The sequence below is a fragment of the Leptopilina heterotoma genome, unplaced genomic scaffold, assembly GCF_015476425.1.
Source record: "Leptopilina heterotoma isolate Lh14 unplaced genomic scaffold, ASM1547642v1 Lhet_24, whole genome shotgun sequence".
NCBI lineage: Eukaryota > Metazoa > Arthropoda > Insecta > Hymenoptera > Figitidae > Leptopilina > Leptopilina heterotoma.
The window spans coordinates 4,102,525-4,123,376 of record NW_025110956.1 but is presented as its reverse complement, the minus strand read 5'-3'; the positions used below and the strand labels follow the sequence as shown (position 1 = coordinate 4,123,376).

General features: G+C 26.9%; 1 protein-coding gene across 3 annotated transcripts in view; it reads left to right on the top strand.

Annotated features, from left to right (window-relative positions):
- The window catches only part of LOC122503032 (protein PTHB1), a 96,496-nt gene that overhangs the window by 18,905 nt on the left and 56,739 nt on the right, over window positions 1-20,852 (top strand). The window contains exon 1 of one of the 3 annotated variants that reach the window (XM_043613434.1): window positions 10,185-10,293. The exons of the other annotated variants lie outside the window; for them this stretch is intronic. The gene's annotated coding sequence lies outside the window, so the exon portion shown is untranslated. Of the gene's footprint in view, window positions 1-10,184; window positions 10,294-20,852 lie in introns of those variants that run through there. 3 annotated transcript variants of the gene reach the window in all.

Sequence of the window (20,852 nt, the reverse complement as noted above, 5' to 3'; positions counted from 1 at the left end):
TTTTATTTTTCGTGTCTTCTTTTGGTTTTCGTTCCGTGCTCGGGCAATGCAGCGATAGTTTAAATCCTACTGGAAGACGAGATTACCCGAATACACCCAAAGTAATTCTCCAACACAAACACTCAACGTCGCCTGTTCTCTCCGCGAACTTGAGTGTTTGCCTGTTGGGTCCTAGCTCGGGTGCGTTCGGCAATTTTCGGCTTACCTTGAGATTTAAAGACTCGCTACGTTGTTTTCCACGTTTAGCACAACGAACGAAAATCGAATAGGGACTATGAAATGATTTTTTTTGTCCTACACACAGTGGGATTTTTTTACAATTTACTTTTAAAAAATGTCTTCAGCCTACAATTTTTGAACGATTTGAGTGTTCTTGTATTTAAATTAAAGGGGAATAAATTCCTAAGACATCCCTTGAGACTGATTTTTGAAATTCTAATTGTTTATAATTTTTTAGTTTAATCAAAGTTAATAAATTAATACAATGTTTTAAAATGTACTTTTATTTCTTTTTCCGTTACTGCACATGATTTAAATCAGTTCAAGATAATCCAAGAAGATCACTAGGCAATTTAATGAAACATATAATAACTTTTTAAATTGTTGTAAACAATAATAATTGAAAAATAGATAACATTGATATCTGTTAACTAAAAAGGTATTCTTATCGTTTTTATTTTTTATTTCGGTTCGTTTAAAGAATATATGTCCTTCTTGTTTAAAAATAACTTATTTAAATTTTTATAAACCTTGTTAATTAACAAATAGTTAACTTTTGTTCCTCTTCACCAAAAAAATTTTTTTTTCTTCAATTAAAATGAGATTCTAACTCCTCCCTTTTTAAGAAAGCAATTTTTTTATTCGTTGGTTCAACAGTATACAAAAAGGGAGTGAATATTTAAGTTTTAAAAACTCACATTTCTTCTTAACTTATTAAGAAAAAAAAACTTCTGGCCAATAAAAATAAGCCCCTCCTATTTGCAAAGTGCCCCCTAAGAAAAAATGGATGATTTAGACCAATAAAAATAATGAACCAACTCCTCCTATTTTCAAAATCAATTTTACTATTTGTTGGTTTGGTTAAACAAAATGGAGAAAAAATTAATATTTAAATTTAAATCATATAATTCCAACCCTCAAAAGAAAAAATGGATGTTCTAGACCAATTAAACTAAAATTTAAACTCCTCCTTCTTAATAAAAGTTTTTTTTTATTCGTGGGTTTAATAGAATAAAATGGAGAAAATATTAAACTTTAAAAAATATAAAATTTAGTCCCAACCCCTTACAAAATAATATACTACTATTAGTCAAAAAAAAATTTAACTCCTCCTATATTTTTATTCATTGGTTCAGTTAAACAAAATGGAAAAAAATTAATATTTAAGAAATAAAACATATAATTCCAACCTCCAAAAGAAAAAATGGATATTTTAGACCAATTAAAATAAAATTTGAACTCCTCCTTTTTAAAGAAGGCTAGTTTTTATTCATGGGTTCAATAGAACAAAATGGAGAAAAAGACATTTGTAATTTTTACAATTTTGTTTACCTATTTTTTCTTAATTTTTCTGTTTTTACGGGCAAAAAACTAAAAGTTTCCGGGCGACGATTTTTTTGAAATTTTGTGGATACATTAGGGAAATATGTAGAAGTAAGAAACAGAAAGAAAATCTCTGGTCAAAAGATGTTTGTAATTTTTACAATTCTTTCACGCATATTTTCTTCTTTTTTGTTGTGTTTACGGGCAAAATTAAAAGTTTCCAGGCGGCGATTTTTTTGAAATTATGTAGATACATTAAAAAAATGTGTAGAAGTAAGAAACAAGAAGAAAATCTCTGGTCAAAACACATCTGTATTTTTTACGTTATTTTTCTCAATTTTTTAATTTTTACGGGCAGAAAAATCAAGTTTTCCGGACGACGATTTTTTTGAAATTATTTTTACTTATTAGTGGAGTATGTGGAAGCAATAAACAATAAGAAAATCCCTAGTCAAAAGATAACTGTAATTTTCACAAATTTTTTTCTAATTTTTTCTCAATTTTTTAATTTTTACGGGCAGAAAAATCAAGTTTTCCGGGCGGCGATTTTTCTGAAATTATTTTTCGTTATTAGTGGAGTATGTGGAAGTAAGAAACAAGAAGAAAATCTCTGGTCAAAACACATCTGTATTTTTTACGTTATTTTTCTCAATTTTTTAATTTTTACGGGCAGAAAAATCAAGTTTTCCGGACGACGATTTTTTTGAAATTATTTTTACTTATTAGTGGAGTATGTGGAAGCAATAAACAATAAGAAAATCCCTAGTCAAAAGATAACTGTAATTTTCACAAATTTTTTTCTAATTTTTTCTCAATTTTTTAATTTTTACGGGCAGAAAAATCAAGTTTTCCGGGCGGCGATTTTTCTGAAATTATTTTTCGTTATTAGTGGAGTATGTGGAAGTAAGAAACAAGAAGAAAATCTCTGGTCAAAAGACATCTGTATTTTTTACGTTATTTTTCTCAATTTTTTAATTTTTACGGGCAGAAAAATCAAGTTTTCCGGACGACGATTTTTTTGAAATTATTTTTACTTATTAGTGGAGTATGTGGAAGCAATAAACAAAAAGAAAATCTCTGGTCAAAAGATAACTGTAATTTTCACAAATTTTTTTCTAATTTTTTTCAATTTGTTAATTTTTACGGGCAAAAAAATCAAGTTATCCGGGCGGCGATTTTTCTGAAATTATTTTTACTTATTGGTGGAGTATGTAGAAACAATAAACAAAAAGAAAATTGCTGGTCAAAGGATAACTACAATTTTAATAAATTTTTTTCTAATTTTTTTTCGATTTTTTTAATTTTAAGGGTTGAAAATGACAACTTTCCCCTATCGATATGGGGGTCAAAATTTTTTTGTATTCATTGGGCATCGAGTGATTGAATTTTATGCAATAAAATTTGTGGTCTTGTTATTGGTTTATAAATAACAATTCTTTCCTATTTAAAATTTTTTTTTAAATTTAGGGGTTGATTTGACAACTTTCCCTATCGATAATGGGATGAAACTTAATAGGTATTTATTGGGTACCTACTTGAGTAAGAAAATGCAAAAAAATTTATGGTCTGATGAAAAAAAATTTTCGATGCTGAGCATCGATGGCAACTTCAGGCACATTAATATTAATTAATTTATAAATATTTATATTTAATATTTTTAAGTGCACACGTCAAAAAATAAACTGTCAAGATTGATTCAGGCTTGAATTAAGATCAGATGTTCGAGCTTCACTCACGAAGATTGACCGAGTCTTGAATCGAGCATGGAACGAACATTGGTGTCCAATGCTGAATCAACATTGAGTGACAGTGGTATAAAGACTGCTTCAACACTGGGTTACCCAGGCTGGGCGTTCAAGGCTCAATAAATCTTCAATCCATCGTCAGGATTGGTCTTTCGCGCCTGGGTTACCTTATATACATTAATAAAAGTAAAATACGCATTAAATGCTATTACCGTTTGACGGGCGAAATAATCTATTCCTCTTATTTCGCCAGTTGACGGGCGAAATAGACACTTCGATATTAAAAACAGTTTATTGTGACTGGCCAAATAAAGACCCTTTTTTATTTGGCAAGATTTAGATATTAATTGTATATTTTTTTTAGATACACTAAAGAAAGTTTATTCAAAATAAATGCAGTCTTTAACTGTTTTGCAAAAATTTGAAAAAATAGCCAAAAAATGTAAAAACTAAAAGAAAAATAAAGTTGTGTAAAAATGAGAAACTTAGACATTTTTTCGTAAATGTTTCAAATAAAATGTTTAATTTAAAAGCAAATTTATTTTTATAAACAATTAAAATGAATACAGCTATATTCGAACCGAAAAATAAAGCTTTCTAACAAAGTTTAAGGAAAATTAAAAAATTATAATAATTATTGAAAAAGAAATTAAATTATCGAAAAATTATAAAATTTGGCATTTTTTGTTGTTGCGGTAGCAAGAAATCAAATTTACAAAGAACATTTGTTAAAAAAATCAAATGCACATTATGTAGGTATTTTCGCACCAAGAATTTAAACTTGCTTGCAAAAATTGCGAAAATATCGACAAAAATTTGTAATTTCTTAGAAAAAAATTATAATTTTCTCGGGAAAAGAGAAAATTTGCCATATTTGTTTGCGGAGTATAAGAAAATCTAATTTTTTTCCTAAAATAAAAAGACAAAAAATGTACATTCAAAACCAGACAAACATTTACTTGTACAATTTGCATTGAGAAAAAGAGTACTTTTGTGATGGCTTTTTACTCCTTAATTATATAGTATTTTATTAACGTAATTATCAGTAGTAATGTAGTTGGAGAAAAAGAAAATTGTTTAAACTTACAGTGCTTAGGGTAAGTGCGTCAATTGTGGCGAGTGCTCCAATTATGGCGACTTTGTGAAAAATACAATTATTTACTATTTTAGAATAATTTAGTTATTTGAAAATGTTTGAAAAAGTTATTTTCGACCTAACTCGATATAATTGTACGAAAAGAAACACAATTAAACTATTATTAATTTAATTATTTAATAACAAAAATTGCGCCCCGCCATAATTGGCACATTTTCATTGAAAGCACGTGCTTCAGTTATGGCGCGCAACACAACCTCTAAATACACGTTATTTTACCCACCGTAATTGGCGCGCCGAAATTGACTCAATCGCGCCATAATTGAAGTTTTTGATTTTATTTTTTATTGCTTTAATTTGTTTAAACAATTAATTTTTATAAAGTTTTTATTAATGTTTTATTATCTGAATGACACTAGCATTTAGTTTAATAAGCCATAAATTTACTTCTTTCATTATAATTTTTCAATTTTCTATTTCAAAGACGGCTAAACCAAAACCACGCCATAATTGGCACACTTACCCTAGTCTCTCAGCCTTTAACCCATCTCCATTATTCCAAATTCCTTTTCAATTTAAAAAATTGAAACACGTACATTTGCACAAAAAAGCACTTGTAAAATAAATAAAACTGAATTAATCTCTATGAATTAAAAGTTTAAAATAAATTAATTATTCAAATATACATAGTAAAGAAAATAACAAATGACAGAAATTGTTTGCCCAAAATGCGTTTCGAATTGTAAAAAAAGAAAAAATACGCTCTTCTAGATCCAACACTCCCGTAAAATTAAAAACACTATTATTCACTTGAAGCAAAAATGTTTAAAATTGCTATAAACATTATTTAAAAACAAACTATAATTATACTGAAATTACAATACACATAACCACAATTAACACTAGCAAAAAAAGAACTTTAAGCTTAAAGAAACACACTATTAAAGAAAAACACTTTTTGATATTACTTTTTTTAAGAGAATATTTCTATTTTACGCGACCGTTCACAAGCGCTGCTAAAACGAGACTGAACCTGCAATTTCTCTCTACGCGCGAGTCTACTGCCGAGTGAGAGGTATGGAAGGAGTGGGGATGAATTCATGCATCGGCGTCGCAAGAGGTGGTGCGGACCTGTAACATTCCCAAGCGCCTCCCTCTACCTTTCTCTCTTTTCAAAAAATTTCAATTTTTTTTAAAAATGTTAATAAAATTCTTGGCAACAATTAAATTATTTTCGAAAGTAATAAATTTCCTTTCAAAAATCCAATTATTCTTAAAATTTAAATAAAATTCGCGGCAAGAATTAAATTATTTTTTAATTAATTTTATTTTTCTTCGAAGCAATTAAATTATTGAAAAGAAGTTACTTTTTTTGTAAATAATAAAGTTTTTCAGAGGTTGGCAATTATTTTCAAAAATTTAAATGAAATTCTTCAAAAATTCAAAATAAAATGCAAATTATTTTTTCAAAATTGCTAAAGTTTAAAAGAAATCTCAATTTTTTGTATTTTTAACCCTCCATCCGTCGCATGGTGAGAATTTTCCTCACCTAGTTTCTTTTTTTATTTATAACTTTTAAAATACAAAAAATTATAATTTCATATTCGCAGTACCTTTTACGGCACTCTTCTTCTTTATATTAAAACAATTTTGGTGTTTTTTTATATTATAATTTCTTTGTTATTGAATTTGAAAGCAGCAAATGTCGGGGATTTTTGACGCGAAGTGAGGGAACTTCTCACCATGCGACTGACCGCGTATACTCGATTTTATTTGTGGGGCCGTCCATAAAGCATGTGATATTGTTAGGGGGGGGGGTAGGGGTTAAGAAAATAGTCATGGTTTATCACGAGGGGGAGGGGGGGTATTGGCTTTCTTGTCATGTGATATAACTCTTGAAAAAAATCTATACTTTTATGTATCTAGATATTTATGTGGTTGGATGATTGCCTAAATGATGAAAGTTTCGTGGACAATGAAAATTTAGGCTTTAAGGAGAAAGAAAACGCACCACTATTAAGCATGAATGATTACTAAAAACTCCTTGGTGTGAAGATAATGCATAATTCAGAGAAGAAAAAAATAATATACACTACTGGTCAAAATTGAGAGACCACCCATTTTCAGACGAATGAAAAACGTTTTAAAACATAAAACTTATTAAAACTAAAAATTTTTTCTGTTTATTTTTGAAAGATTTGAAAAATTTGAATTCCTTCTAAAATAATGAACGCTCTTTAATGATCTTAGGCTTATTTTAAAGGTAATTTTCTACACTATAAGAATTACTTATAGGCATTAACGTGTAATTTTTTTCTTAGAAAATGCAGGACATCAAACTTAGACCAAAAAAATTCAAAAAATTTGGAATAATTTTTCTGTACTAAAAACTATTGTAGAAAATATATAACATATCATACATTGTAGATTTTTCAAGAAAATTTTATAAAAAAAATATTAAAAAATTTTTTAAATTATTTTTCTGTTAATAAGATTGTTTCAAATTTTTTAAATTATTTTGGTCCAAGTTTGACGACCTGCATTTTCTAAGAAAAAAATTACACGTTAATGCCTATAAGAAATTATTATAGTGTAGCAAATGACCTTTCAAATAAGTCTAAAATCATTAAAAAGTGTTCATTATTTTAGAAATTATTCAAATTTTTGTAAAAAAATTAAAAATGACAATTTTTTAAAAAACGACTTCTGAAATATCTTGTTCTTTTCCAAATTTTATCATCTTTCAAAAAATGAACAGAAAAAAATTTTAGTTTCAATAAATTTTATGTTTTAAAACGTTTTTCATTCGTCTGAAAATGGGTGGTCTCTTAATTTTTACCGGTAATGTATTTTAAATAATATATAATAAATTAAATAAATAATAAAATAAGTATTAATATTGAATAATAAATTAAAAAATATTCTTGCTGAAAAACGTTTGTTATTTTAATAATATTAAAATTTAAATTGATTTCTTTGACATGATAGAGAGGGGGGTGTAAGTAAATTATCACATGCTTTTTGAGGGGGGCTTTGTAAATATCATGACCTATCACAACCGGGGGGGAGGGGGTCAAAAATCGGGGAAAAAATATCACATGCTTTATGGATGGCCCCTGTCATTAATTTTTTATTTAAATAATTAACAGGAAATAAAAGTTCATTTTACTGCCAATAGGTTGTTTAGAAATTCTAATGAACATTCAAAAAAAAATTTGGCATTTTAGAACAAGTTTGGACTAATTTATGAGGGTGAGAATTTCCCTCACCTGAGACGGATCGCGTTACAAAAAAAGGTGCGACGGATGGAGGGTTAAGAAAAAAATTTCTAACTTTTTTGTTTTTTGTTGTATACAGACAAGTTTCTAAAGAAAAAGTTGTTTGTTTTTCCCGAGGTTTTTACTGAAAAAAAGGAAATAAGCAGAAAAACAAATTTTATTGGAAATTGACAAAGATAGTATAGTTTGAAATTTTTGAAGTAAATATATTTTCTTGGAAAATTAAAATAAAATATAAAATAAAATCCTCAAAAATTATTACAGTTATTTAAATAAAAATGTCCCTAAAGTTTCGAACGTTCAAATGAACGACAATATTTTTATTACTTCTTTTAATTTGAATTTTGTTTACAAAATATTACTTTTTATATTAAAAAAATCTTTTTTAGCTAAAAAATAATTAATTACAATATTGTTTGAACTTCAGTCTATTAATTTTTGAAAATATTAGAGCATAAAAAAATATTTCGTTCATTTGAACGTTCAAAACTTTAGGTAAATAAATAAAAATAAAATTTTCATGAAATGATAAAATTTGCCAATTTTTCTTTACCGTGTGCGCGTTTAAAAAGGTGAAACTAAAAAGAAAATTTTTGTTTAAAAAATGAAATATATACTGCTTTGTTGACACCAAGAATGTCAAACTTGCAATAATAACATTGACCAAACTTGGTAATTATTAAAAAAAAATTTATTTTATAAAATTTGAAATATTGAACGTTTCTCTTTGCCGTGTCAAAATCCCACATTCAAAATTGCAAAGTGTCCGTCAAAATTCAAAAAAATCTGTTAAAAATGGAATTTACTAGAATAGAAAAACGCACTTTTCGAGAAATGGGAAAATCTTGACATAATTTTTTGTCACCGTATATAATAGAAAAAATTAGATTCAAAAAGAAAAAAACAGTTTTAAAATTAGTAGAAATATACATCATTGTTTCAACTTGCCTGCAAAAATGCAGAAAAAGTGTCTAGATTTTGTTAATTGTCTGAAAAGAAATAAAATTATCAATAAATGAGGAAATTTGACATTTTTTCGTAGTGTTATTTCAAAAACTGAAATTTAAAAAGAAAATCTATTTCATAAATTGAATATTCTCAGTATTATTAACACAAAAATATCAAACTTGCTGTAATAAAGTTGAAGAGAAATTAGCTAAAAGTTATAAAATATTACTGGAAAAGAAATAATATTTTCGAGAATTGAAAAAAAATTAACAATTTTTCGTTACCGTTATTTCTATCTAAAACTAAAATTAAAAATGGAAAAACTATAAAAGAAAAAGAAAATTTCAGAGAAACGAGAAAATATACATTTTTTCTGTTGCTACTTCAGTAAGTTTAATATTTAAAAGCATTATCCAAATGAAAAATATACAACTTTATTAGCAATAAGGAAAAAAAATTGATTGCAATTCGAACCGAGACTGTCCAACAAAGTTCAAGGAAAATTAAAAAATTGTGATTATTACTGAAAAAGAAATTAAATTATCGAAAAATTATTAAATTCGGCATTTTTTGTTGTTGGGGTAGCAGAAAATAAAATTTACAAAGAACATTTGTTAGAAACAAATGAGCATGTAAGTATTTTCCGTATTTTCGCACTGAGAATTTAAACTTGCTTGCACAAATTGTAAAAATATCGACAAATAACTGTAATTTCTTTGAAAAAAATTATTATTTTCTCGGGAAAAGAGAAAATTTGCAATATTTGTTTGCAGAGTATAAGAAAATCTAATTTTTTTCCTAAAGACAAAAAATGTACATTCAAAACCAGACAAACATTTATTTGTTTGTACAATTTGCATTGAGAAAAAGAGTACTAATGTAGTACTAATGTAGTTGAAGAAGAAGAAAATTGTTTAAACTTACAGTGCTTAGTCTCTCAGCCTTTAACCAATCTCCATTATTCCAAATTCCGTTTCAATTTAAAAAAGTGAAACACGCACATTTACACAAAAAAGCACTTGTAAAATAAATAAAACTGAATTAATCTCTATGAATTGAAAGTTTAAAATAAATTAATTATTCACATATACATAGTAAAGAAAATAACAAATGACAGAAATTGTTTGCCTAAAATGCGTTTCGAATTTTAAAAAAAGAAAAAATACGCACTTTTAGATCCAACACTCCCGTAAAATTAAAAACACTATTATTCACTTCAAGCAAAAATGTTTAAAATTGCTAAAACCATTATTTAAAAACAAACTATAACTATACTGAAATCACAATACACATAACCGCAATTAACACTTGCATAAAAGGGACTTTAAGCTTAAAGAAACACACTATTAATTAACATGATCTTGATAGATCACTTAATGTTAATTTCAACAAAAGCAAAGTTATTAACAAAAATGATTGGAGGAATGTATTCGGCTTTGTACGCAGGAGGGTTAAGAGAATATTTAATACGCGTTTACACGACCGTTCACAAGCGCTGCTAAAACGAGACTGAACCTGCAATTTCTCTCTACGCGCGAGTCTACTGCCGAGTGAGAGGTATGGCAGGAGTGGGGATGAATTCATGCATCGGCGTCGCAAGAGGTGGTGCGGACCTTTAACATTCCCAAGCGCCTCCCTCTACCTCTCTCTCTCTTTTCAAGGAATTTCAATTTTTTTCAAAAAGGTCAACAAAGTTCTTTGCAACAATTTAATTATTTTCATAAATAATAAAATTCCTTTCAAAAATTCAATTATTGTTAATAATTTAAATAAAATTCGTGTCAAGAATTCAATTATTTTTCATATTATTTTAATTTTCTTCAAAGCAAATTAAATTATTGACAAGAAATTAATTTTTTTGTAAATATTAAAATTCTTCTGAGGAATCCAAATATTTTCAAAAATTATGATTAATTAATCATAATTATTTTCAAAATAATTTAAATGAATTTGTTTAAAAATTCAGATTGAAAAGCAAAGTATTTTTTCAAAATTGGTAATTTTTTCCAACTTTGATACTTTTAAAAGTATCAAAGTTGGAAATTTTCAAAATAAATAAATCTCAATTTTTTGTACTTTTATGGAAATATTTAAAAATGGTTTGTTTTTTGTTGTACGGAAAAGTGTGTAAAGGAAAAGTCGTTTGTTTTTACACAAAATTTAATGAAAAAAGTAGAAAAACTTTCTTTGTAGATTATGAGAAAGATATTAAAGTTATTGTTAAAGTTAGAATTTTTCGCTGATTGAGAATTTTAATTACGTAGTGACATCTAATAGATTCACTATTTGTTGATAAAGTCGAAATCTTTCTTCGTAACTAATGTTATTTATTATCAATTTGCGCTCGTTTGTTATGCCACACGGAGAAAATTTGTTCCTTATATTTTACCGAATTTTAAACAAAGTTGGGATATAGTGCATAATATGTGGCATTCTCCGTGTCACTCAAAATTTTTTTTTATTGAAACAATTTTTTTCGAATTCTATATGAAAAATAAGTAAATACGTATGTGTTTTTTACTTGATCAAAATTTAGGGTTCAAATTATATTTAAAATTATGTCAGTCGTCGCACAGATTTTTGAGAAGGAAATTAAAAAATTAACCACAAAACATTCGTTTTCTTTTGGTTTTGAAGATTAATTTTTTAAAAAGTGTAAAAGTCGAATAAAACTCTGTGCAACGACTGACATAATTTTATATACGAGAACGATCGCGCGCGCGTTTTTCTCTTGCGCAATCCTTTTTTAAATTTTTAAATTTTTTTAACAAAAGTACTTACAATAAGAATAATGGCGCAAATATAATAAATGTTTTAAAGAAAAATTGAAAAAGTATCTGCACGAAGTTTCTTTTGATTATTTCGACAGAAATTTGTCCTATCTTTTTAAATTTTCACATAACTGTCGACAATCCATTGCTGAAATAATCTACCACCCTTTAAAAATACATTGTTGTCCCTAGAAGCCATTCTATGCCTGATGTATGCAGCTCTTGATACACGTTTATTTGTATTAGCGCAGGTCAGATTTTTGTTCCAACCTCTTGTTCCATGTGGATAAAATAAAGAATATATCCATGGCTCAACATTGGGATTCATAGAACTTATATATTGTAAACTTTTTGTATTCTTATTATGTACGGTAACATATGATTCTGGAATATCACCATCAGCAGTTGTAGTAAAAATTGCTGCAACTTCATTGACACTTTGTAAATTATAACGTCTACTATCCATCCCAGGCTTTAATGAAAATAATAATTGCATCTCAGGCTCAATTTCTGCATTATTTTCAGTCATTGTTTTTTTAATTTCTTCTTGCATCATACGGTAGGACTGTGCAAATAGGTTACAATCCCGAAGGGCTGTATCAATTCCATCAACAATATCTCGGTTTAAGTGAACATTATTCTTACAACGAATTTCGGAAGCTTCGTTTTGATCAACAATAAATAACTGTCCAAATGAAGGAGTATCGTTTCTTTCTGCATACAAAGATGTATTCATTTGATAATAAACCTGACCATGTATTTTGAAACAATATGGTCCTGGTCGTCTATTGTTAAAATTAACTAAGTTAGCGTTGAAAGAAGCAAAACCAAATGAATTATTGTAAGGTCGTATATTATGAAGAAAATGCCCAGATAATTCGTGGGTGCCATTAAATAAATTTTGTAATATGAGTGGAGGAGCAGGTAGATCTTCAAGAATGACTTCGCCATGTTTACAACAATCATGAAATGAATTTTTTTATTAGATACTCTTTCTGCTTGGAAATGTTTAGCATTACAATGCTCACATGAAATGTTCATCGCACCAGCAAAATGTTCTTCTATATGCGAGACTGAAATACTGTCAGAGAAATTTTGATTCTGTGCAGAATCCCTTTTTTTTGGCTATGAGTTTTTTGAAAAGCTACATTTTTTTGACGACCGGAAATTATTTGATAAATTTGCTGTAACAGTTACATTATCTTTTGCCAAAGATGTAGTAACAGTTGTAAAAGATTTTTCTGAATTTATATTTGATTTTGACACTGTAATAATACTGTCCTTTGTTTGAAGTGATTGAGGGTTAAGAATTCTATTATTCTCTTGTTTTTTTTTGTCGAAACTTTTTTTGATAAGCAGCTTTCTTTTGACGTTTCATGACTTGATGTTGATCTTCTTCCTCTAAAGAACTTATTATTGATCTTTTTTTTACTTGATTTTAATTTTTTAAATTAGTATATTTTGTAACATTTCTTGAATCATTATAATCATCAGTAGTTTTTGATTTTATAAATAATTCACTGTTAACTTTATGTTCACAAAGTTTTACATAAGAATGATCACGTGTAATGTTCATTTCATTACAATAACCTATCTCTATATGTGACTTTGAAATAATATCAGACTGATTTTGTTTTTGAACAGAAGTATGTTTATTTTGTCGAGAGGTGCGCTTGTAAGCAACATTTCTGTCACGAATTGACGTTTTAACTTTAGAAGTAGAAATATTTTCTTCTGCTAATGATAAAGCTGTAGATGTGCTTTGGGGCCTCGTATTTAAAGTTTGCTCTGCACTAATGAATTCATTAGAATGCAATGATTCAGAGCGAACAATTTTATTATTTTCTCGCTTTTTTTGTCGATATTTTTTTTGATAAGCAGCTTTTTTTTGACGTTTTATGATTTTATATTTTTCTTCTTTTTTAGGAAAATGAACCATAGCTCTTTTTTCTCCTTGCTCGTCAGTTATTATTAATCTTGTATCTTTCATTCCATTGCTTGAATCAATAGAAATATTATTAACATTATTTGCTGGAATTAGAGGCAAATTTTCTAAACAACTATCAACAAAATTTTTTTACAAACATTGCTGGTTGAATTTAACAATGATAAATTATTGTTAACAATTTTATTTTCTTCATTTTGGAAACTGTTTTCTCTAGCTCGATTCCTCAGAAGACACTCCCAATTATATTCAACAGTCATAGTTCTAATATTAGTCGACCTTACTGACGGAAATTTACTTCAACGATTGTTTTTGAACATTAACATTAAATGATTTCTCATGTTATAATAATAGTAATTGACAGAGTGGGGCATAATATTAAAAAATATCGATGTTGCGAATTCTATTGCATATATTCCACAAGCAAGACTATTGTTTGGTTGTTGATCAACAGTTGTGAAAACTACTGGAGGTTTAAAAGGATATAATCTACTTAAATATTTTCTTTGATCTTCATTTAAACATCCTTCATTAAGACTATTAGAAATATAAAGTCTCATTCCATCATAATAAGTACAAATCCAATGACCTTTCTTGATAGGTCCACTATCAATAATTTTTCGAATTCATCAATATGAGTATCATTTAACATTCCTTTTTCAGTAAGTATAATATTAAAATCTGTAACACTTAAATTAACAGTTCCTTCTTTGTTCGACATGATTTCTTTCAATTTATTGAAAAGATATCGCTTCTGAAAAATAGTTTTTCATAAAATTAATTAATTCAGAACACATGTAAATAATGTTACTATTGTCACATTTAACAGTAACTGGAATTTTTATCTTATCCTTTCTTATTGAAGATTATTAGGAATGCAAAGAATGTATTTTCATCTATTAATATTATTAATATTATTAAATATAAGTATATTTTTGGTAAATTTTTCTGTTTAGTATCTGTTAATCTAGTATCTGTTAATATAGTATCTGGTTATCTAGTATCTGTTAATCTAGTACCTCTTGACTTAATCTCTGTTTATCAAGTATCTGGTATCTCGTAATCACATGTTATTTTTAGTACATCTTTAATATTCATAAAGTTTTTTCAAAAATAATAACTAACTACCATAATGTTAAAAAACAAAATGTTAAAAAATCAATAATAAAGATTTAAAAAAACAAATATTAATCAATATTAAATAATAATTATTACCACTATAATATAATTATGTACAAACATCAGAATTTAAAAAATCAATATTCTACATTTAGAAATCAAAATAACAGGCAAATGTCCTTTATTCCTTTAAACTTTAACTTTAATTAAATTAATGTATCCTTTAAACTTTAACTTTAAAACTTTAACTTTAATTAAATTAATGTATTTAACTTTAACCTTTAACTTTAATTAATAAAATTAATTAAATCCTTTAAATTAATAAATCAAATAATTCACACATTATATTTACAAACTCTTCCTAATAAATATATATACAAATAATATTAACAAAAAATTTAATTTGTATTTACATGTATTTTAATTTTAATACTTACGTACGTAACGTATGCAATGTACTTTAACTTTTTTCAAATGTACAAAAAAATTGCAACTTTTTTCAAATGTACAAAAAAACAAAACCACAAAATTCACAATCAACACTTTCAGAAAAAAATCACTCAGCAAATAACAGCCAATACTTCTTATCGAAACGATACACTTGTCACACTTTGCAAATGGCTGACAGTTGCTGACACTTGTAATATTTTGTAATTTTTCATACCAACCAAAAAAAACTATGCGTTTCACACTGAGGTGAGGTTACATGGCTGTAGCGAACAAACAATTGTTTGGAAAAAAAGATGCGCGCGCAACAATTTTGAAGCGTCTAAAATGAATCATAAAATTAAATATATTTTATTATTAAAAAACTTTTCATTTATTACAAACCAAATCATAAATAAAAATTATTTTTATCTTAGACTACTTTTGGTTAACTTTTAGTTAATAAATAAATTTTAATTAATTTATTTTAATTTTAAAAAAGAGAAAAACAAAAATTTAAAAGTGTGAGGTCACCATCATTATAAAATTCAGCCAATGAGGAACACTCATTATAAAATCAGCCAATGAGGAAAAAGTTCTACACTTGAAGTTAGCTGCTTTGACATCAGTAAGTAATGTCGTCTCTATTATATCCAATCAAAATAAAGGATTTTGAATTTTATCCAATCAAAATAAAGGAATAATGGATTTTGAAAAAATAGCCAATTAAGAAAAAGTTCTACACTTGAAGTTAGTCGATCTTACGCACCTCGTTTTTAAGAAAGGATAATTTGAACCCTAAAGAATACCACTTTGGCATAAGTGGGAAAAATTTCTTTATTTGTCAGTGGTTGTAATGAAAGAAAAAAATCGAAAATCAATTACTTCGCTTTTGAGAAAAGTCACATTTTAGACGAAATTTTAGTTTATTTAATGTTTTCGCTTTATTAATGTTATTTTTTATTACATATTTGAATTATTAAAAAAAATATAAAAAAAATATTCATGAAAAAATAAATTATTTCCATATATTATATAATTTTTTAGCTTTTGGTATAACAGAGAAAAAAGTGTTTTAAAAGTCCTCTGCATCTGAAAACGTTAAATCTAAAAAGAACTATAACTTTCATAATACACTGAAAAAAAAAGTATTGAACCAAGAAAATTTTTCTTGGTTGAAGCAAATCGTGGGATTGAATACGGCCAAGACTATTAAAGTATTGATTCAAGAAAACGATTTTCTTGACATAGGATATTTGGGAGAAGAACATATATTCTTGATCCAAGAAAATATGGAATTCGACCAAGAAGTTAGTCTTCTTATACGAAATATAAAATGTATTAAATGAATAAAATATTTTCTTGTTCTAAGAATATATATAGATGATTGAATTATTTTATTCGATTCATTCAATGTTTTGTAACGTTCGTTCAAGTAATTCAAGATTAAATGAAGAAAACATTTATTTTGTGAGAAGAACAGATATTCTTGATCCAAGAAAATATGGAATTCTACCAAGAAATTAAGTAGCATGTAAGAAATGCAGAATATATTAATTCAAAATCATTTATGTATCAAATCAAGAAAGTATGTTCTCTGTCCGAGAAAATATTTTCTTGATTTGAGAAAATTTATAGTTTTCAATCAAAAAAATACTTTCTCAATACAAGTAAATTATTTACTTAAATTACCCCCCCCCCTTACCTCCATCCCATCTTTTCTAATACTTAGGTCAAACATTTTTATTATTTAATTAATTAACATTTATATTTTTTATTTAAATAATTAAATAATTATTATTTTACATATATATTTACATTTAATTAATACTCAACACAAATACAACAAATATACCTTGAAAGAAAATTTTCCACGGTCGGAGGAATTGAACTCGGGTTGCACGCACCAGAAGCCGTCACGCTACCACTATGCCATCCTAGCCTCAATGGACAGTTTTCAAAAACTGATATTTAAGTTGCATATACATTTGAAGAAAAATATTTTCTTGGATCAAGAACACCGGCATTGTGTTAAGTAAAAAAAAGTTTCAAAGCAAATAAATAAAATGATTCGATTCAAGAAACATGAATTCTCCAGACAATACTTTATTATTTCGCTTAAGAACATATATTCTAGATTCAATACTTTTTGGTACTTCGGAAAAGTAAAATATTTGGTTGAAATAATTACATATTTAGTTCCGCCAAATACTACATTCTTAATTCAAGAATTCTGTTCAATGCTAATAATTACTTGACACAAGAAAATGAATTTCTTTCTTCAAATAAATATGGGATTAATTGAATATAATTTTTAATCGACTTGAAACAAATATTTACTTATATTAAGATCTTACACTTAATTGAATTGAATAAATAAAATATTTCATTCCAGAAAATATAACATTCTCGCAAGAAATTAATGATTTTGAAACATGAGAATATAGAAATGCTTCAAGTAAAAGAAATGCTTAGATTAATTAATATTTCTTTGAAACAAAATAATTTTTAATTGAGTTGAAACAATTATTAACTTGTATTAATCTTCCCATTTTCTTGGCTCAAGACTATGGGTGTTGGATGAAATAAATAGTTGCTTTAAAGGAAATAAAAAAATTATTTGACTCAAGATACCAAATGACTCAAGGTAAATTACTTGACGTGAGAACATGATATTCTTGATTCAATACTTTTTCGAGACTTGGCGCATGTAAAACAGTTCGTTTGAAACAGTAAGATATTTACTTATGTCAAACCCATATTTTCTTATTCCAATAACTTTGATCAATGCTCAAAATTACTTGACACAAGAAAATAAATTTCTTCCAATAAGAAAATATGGGTTTGTTTCAAGTAAATCAGGTCAAGAAAATGCATTTACTTGATTCAATGAACTTTTTTTTTCAGTGTATTGATCAAATAAAAAAATAAAAATACTCGTATTTACTTATTTTTCATATAGAATTCGAAAAAAATTGTTTCAATCAAAATAAAATTTTGAGTGAAAATTTCACGGAGAACACACTAAAAAAATCTTACTTTCAGCCTATTTTTGAGGCTGAATTTAAGGTGTATAAACGCGGTCATACTTTTTTTTCCTGTGAATGCCTCATATTACACGGAAAAAAATTAATCTCTAAACTTGAAATAATATTAATTTCAAATCCAATGAAATATAAGTGTATCTAAATTAAACATTGTAGTCACAATTACTGTGATAAGTTGTGTTTGATTCTGTCAAACTTTATACGAGAAAACGCCATAAATTCACATCTCTGATTTAGAGATTTGTTAATTCTTAATTTCACAACTTTTTTTATATGAATTACATACAATTACAGTTTTCATTTTCCGTACTTTTTATGAATGTTTTTCGTGTCATCACGTGGAACATATATTTTTATTTATTAGACTTATCGGCGTTGGAAGGTCTGTGAAATTTTAAGGTTACAACCCAATGGGAAATGCCAGTGTAGTGCCGATGTTCACCACTGGCTTAGTACTCAGACGATTGTTCGGCGTAGTCTAGCCGAGCCTCGACAATTAGTGCTGGCGCAGTACAGAATTTTTGTTTCGCCAAAGCTTGGACAAGCCACGGCGGCAAGTGCTGGCTGAGTATAGAAAAATTGTTCACAACGCTCTTTGCCAACATTGCTTTTTTGACATAAACTTGAAAAAAATTATAAAAAAAGTTTATCAATGTTTATAAATATAAATTTATTGAAAAAAATTAATATTTTACTTTTCAGTTGTTCATTTTTTATTCTTATTAAATTTAATAATAACAATTTAACACAATTGTCTAATTTTGTAAATAATAAATTATTTAAACAAATTAAAATTATAAACAAAATTTAAACTTTAATCTCAATAATAATTTGGTTCCTATTAAAATACTATTATACTTCTTACTATGAATAAAAAATTATTAAAAAATTACCACGTAATTTAAGAATTACGTAAAATGTTAAATGCAATAAGTAATTTAATTTAATTATTAAAAATTTAGTTTAATTTATTTTAATTCAATTTATTATTTCTAACGTATCCTATTTTTTTCTCATCTTTGACTCAATAATTGTATGTCTGAATGATACTGAGATGTTAATACTTTACTGTACACATGTGTCGTTAGCATAGTGGTTAGAGCGTTAGTCTGTTAGTCCGTAGGTCGTAGGTTCGATTCCCCTCGTCAGCAATTTTGTTTATTTTCATAGGTTTGCGATATTTCTAGATTCCAATCGTTAGGTACTAAAATATGAAAATCTAATGCACACTTACTGTAATTGTTTATTATTTAATTTTTAAATGTTATAAACAATTTTTTTCTACTTCATTTACTATATCCATTGTTAGTCTCCATCTTTAATACAATTTCTTTAAGAAGAGAAATATTTTATGAATAATAACTATTTATTAATATTATTTACCATTTTGTTGTTAAATTATTTATAATTATGAATTTACGACTAATTAATAACAATACGGCATTTATTGCGGCAATATTCTCAGCCAGCACTGGTCCAGTGCTGCGCCAGCGCTGTTTGGCAGCACTGACAGACAGTACTTCGGCAGCGCCAGACGGCGTTATCATCCCAGTGCCATGCCAGTGCTGGCTCTCAGCCTTGCCGCCAGTGCTGCCAGTGCTGGCGCAGTACTACGCCAGTTGTAAATTTCCCATTGGGAATTATCGCCCGACAAAATACGGCACTGACTGATTTAAATGACGTGAAATAGGTAAATAAACATTTTTCAACCACTTTTTCTCTAAACAAAGACACTTTTTACAAAACAGGCCAACAAACAACGGGTAAGAATCTTCTTAATAACCTAAATTCAAAAGATTGTTTAAATTCATGCAGAAACGCGGTTGTAAAATGTAAAATTGGAAATGATTGGAAAACAACAAGAAGCGGTTTACTGACAGTCGCCAAAAGAGGACAGAAGCATGCAGAGAGCACAATGGTCCAGCTATTATATTCTTACCTAGGCGCGAAAGACCAATGCTGACGATGAATTAAACCTTGATTGAGTCTTGAACGCTCAGTATGGGTAACCCACAGTAGAAGCAGTCTTTACATCACTGTCACTCAATATTAGTTCAATATTGGTTCAACATTGGGCCCAATGCTCGTCCTATGCTCGATTCAAGACTCGGTCAATCTTTATGAGTGAAGCTCGAACATCTAATCTTGATTCAAGCTTGAATCAATCTTTACTCAATATTCAGTTTATCTTTATTTATTACCGTGTTCACTTAATTAAATAATATTATAATAATTATAATTATAATAATTGTTTCAAATAATAATAATAATTAACATTAAGTTATCAATTGATAAATAAATATTTATATTTATTTAGTATAAATATATTATTACTTGTAACTTTCATATTTAAAAAAAGTTAAATGGAAAATTTTTTTTTATAAATGTTTTCAAAATTATTATGGATAATTAATAAATAATAATTAAAATGTGCAATAAATATTCCTGACACTGCATCATATTTAATAATTTTATTAATTATGTTAATTTTTAATATTAATTTAATTAATTATTATTTATTTATTAATTAATTATTATAATTATTAATTATTATTATTCAATTAATAAATATTATAATTAATAATAATTACAATATTTAACATTATAATTAATTATTATTCCAAATTATATTTATTTAAATAATATATTATTAATATATCTAATAATAAATGTTAATAATTTTGTTACTGAATAATAAAAAATATCAATTATTTATCGATGTTTATTAAATTATCCATTAAATATTTTTAATTGTAAAATGTTTTAAAAGTTGAATTTTGTAATGATTACAATTTTATTATGAATTATTTAATATTCATTTATAATAATTAAAATAATTTAGGATTAGTAGGGGAGGATGGGGCAAGGATAGTTAAGGGGCAAGGATAGTTAGTTGCTGTTATGCTTAGACGGCTTGCTCAAAAATCGCGTAATT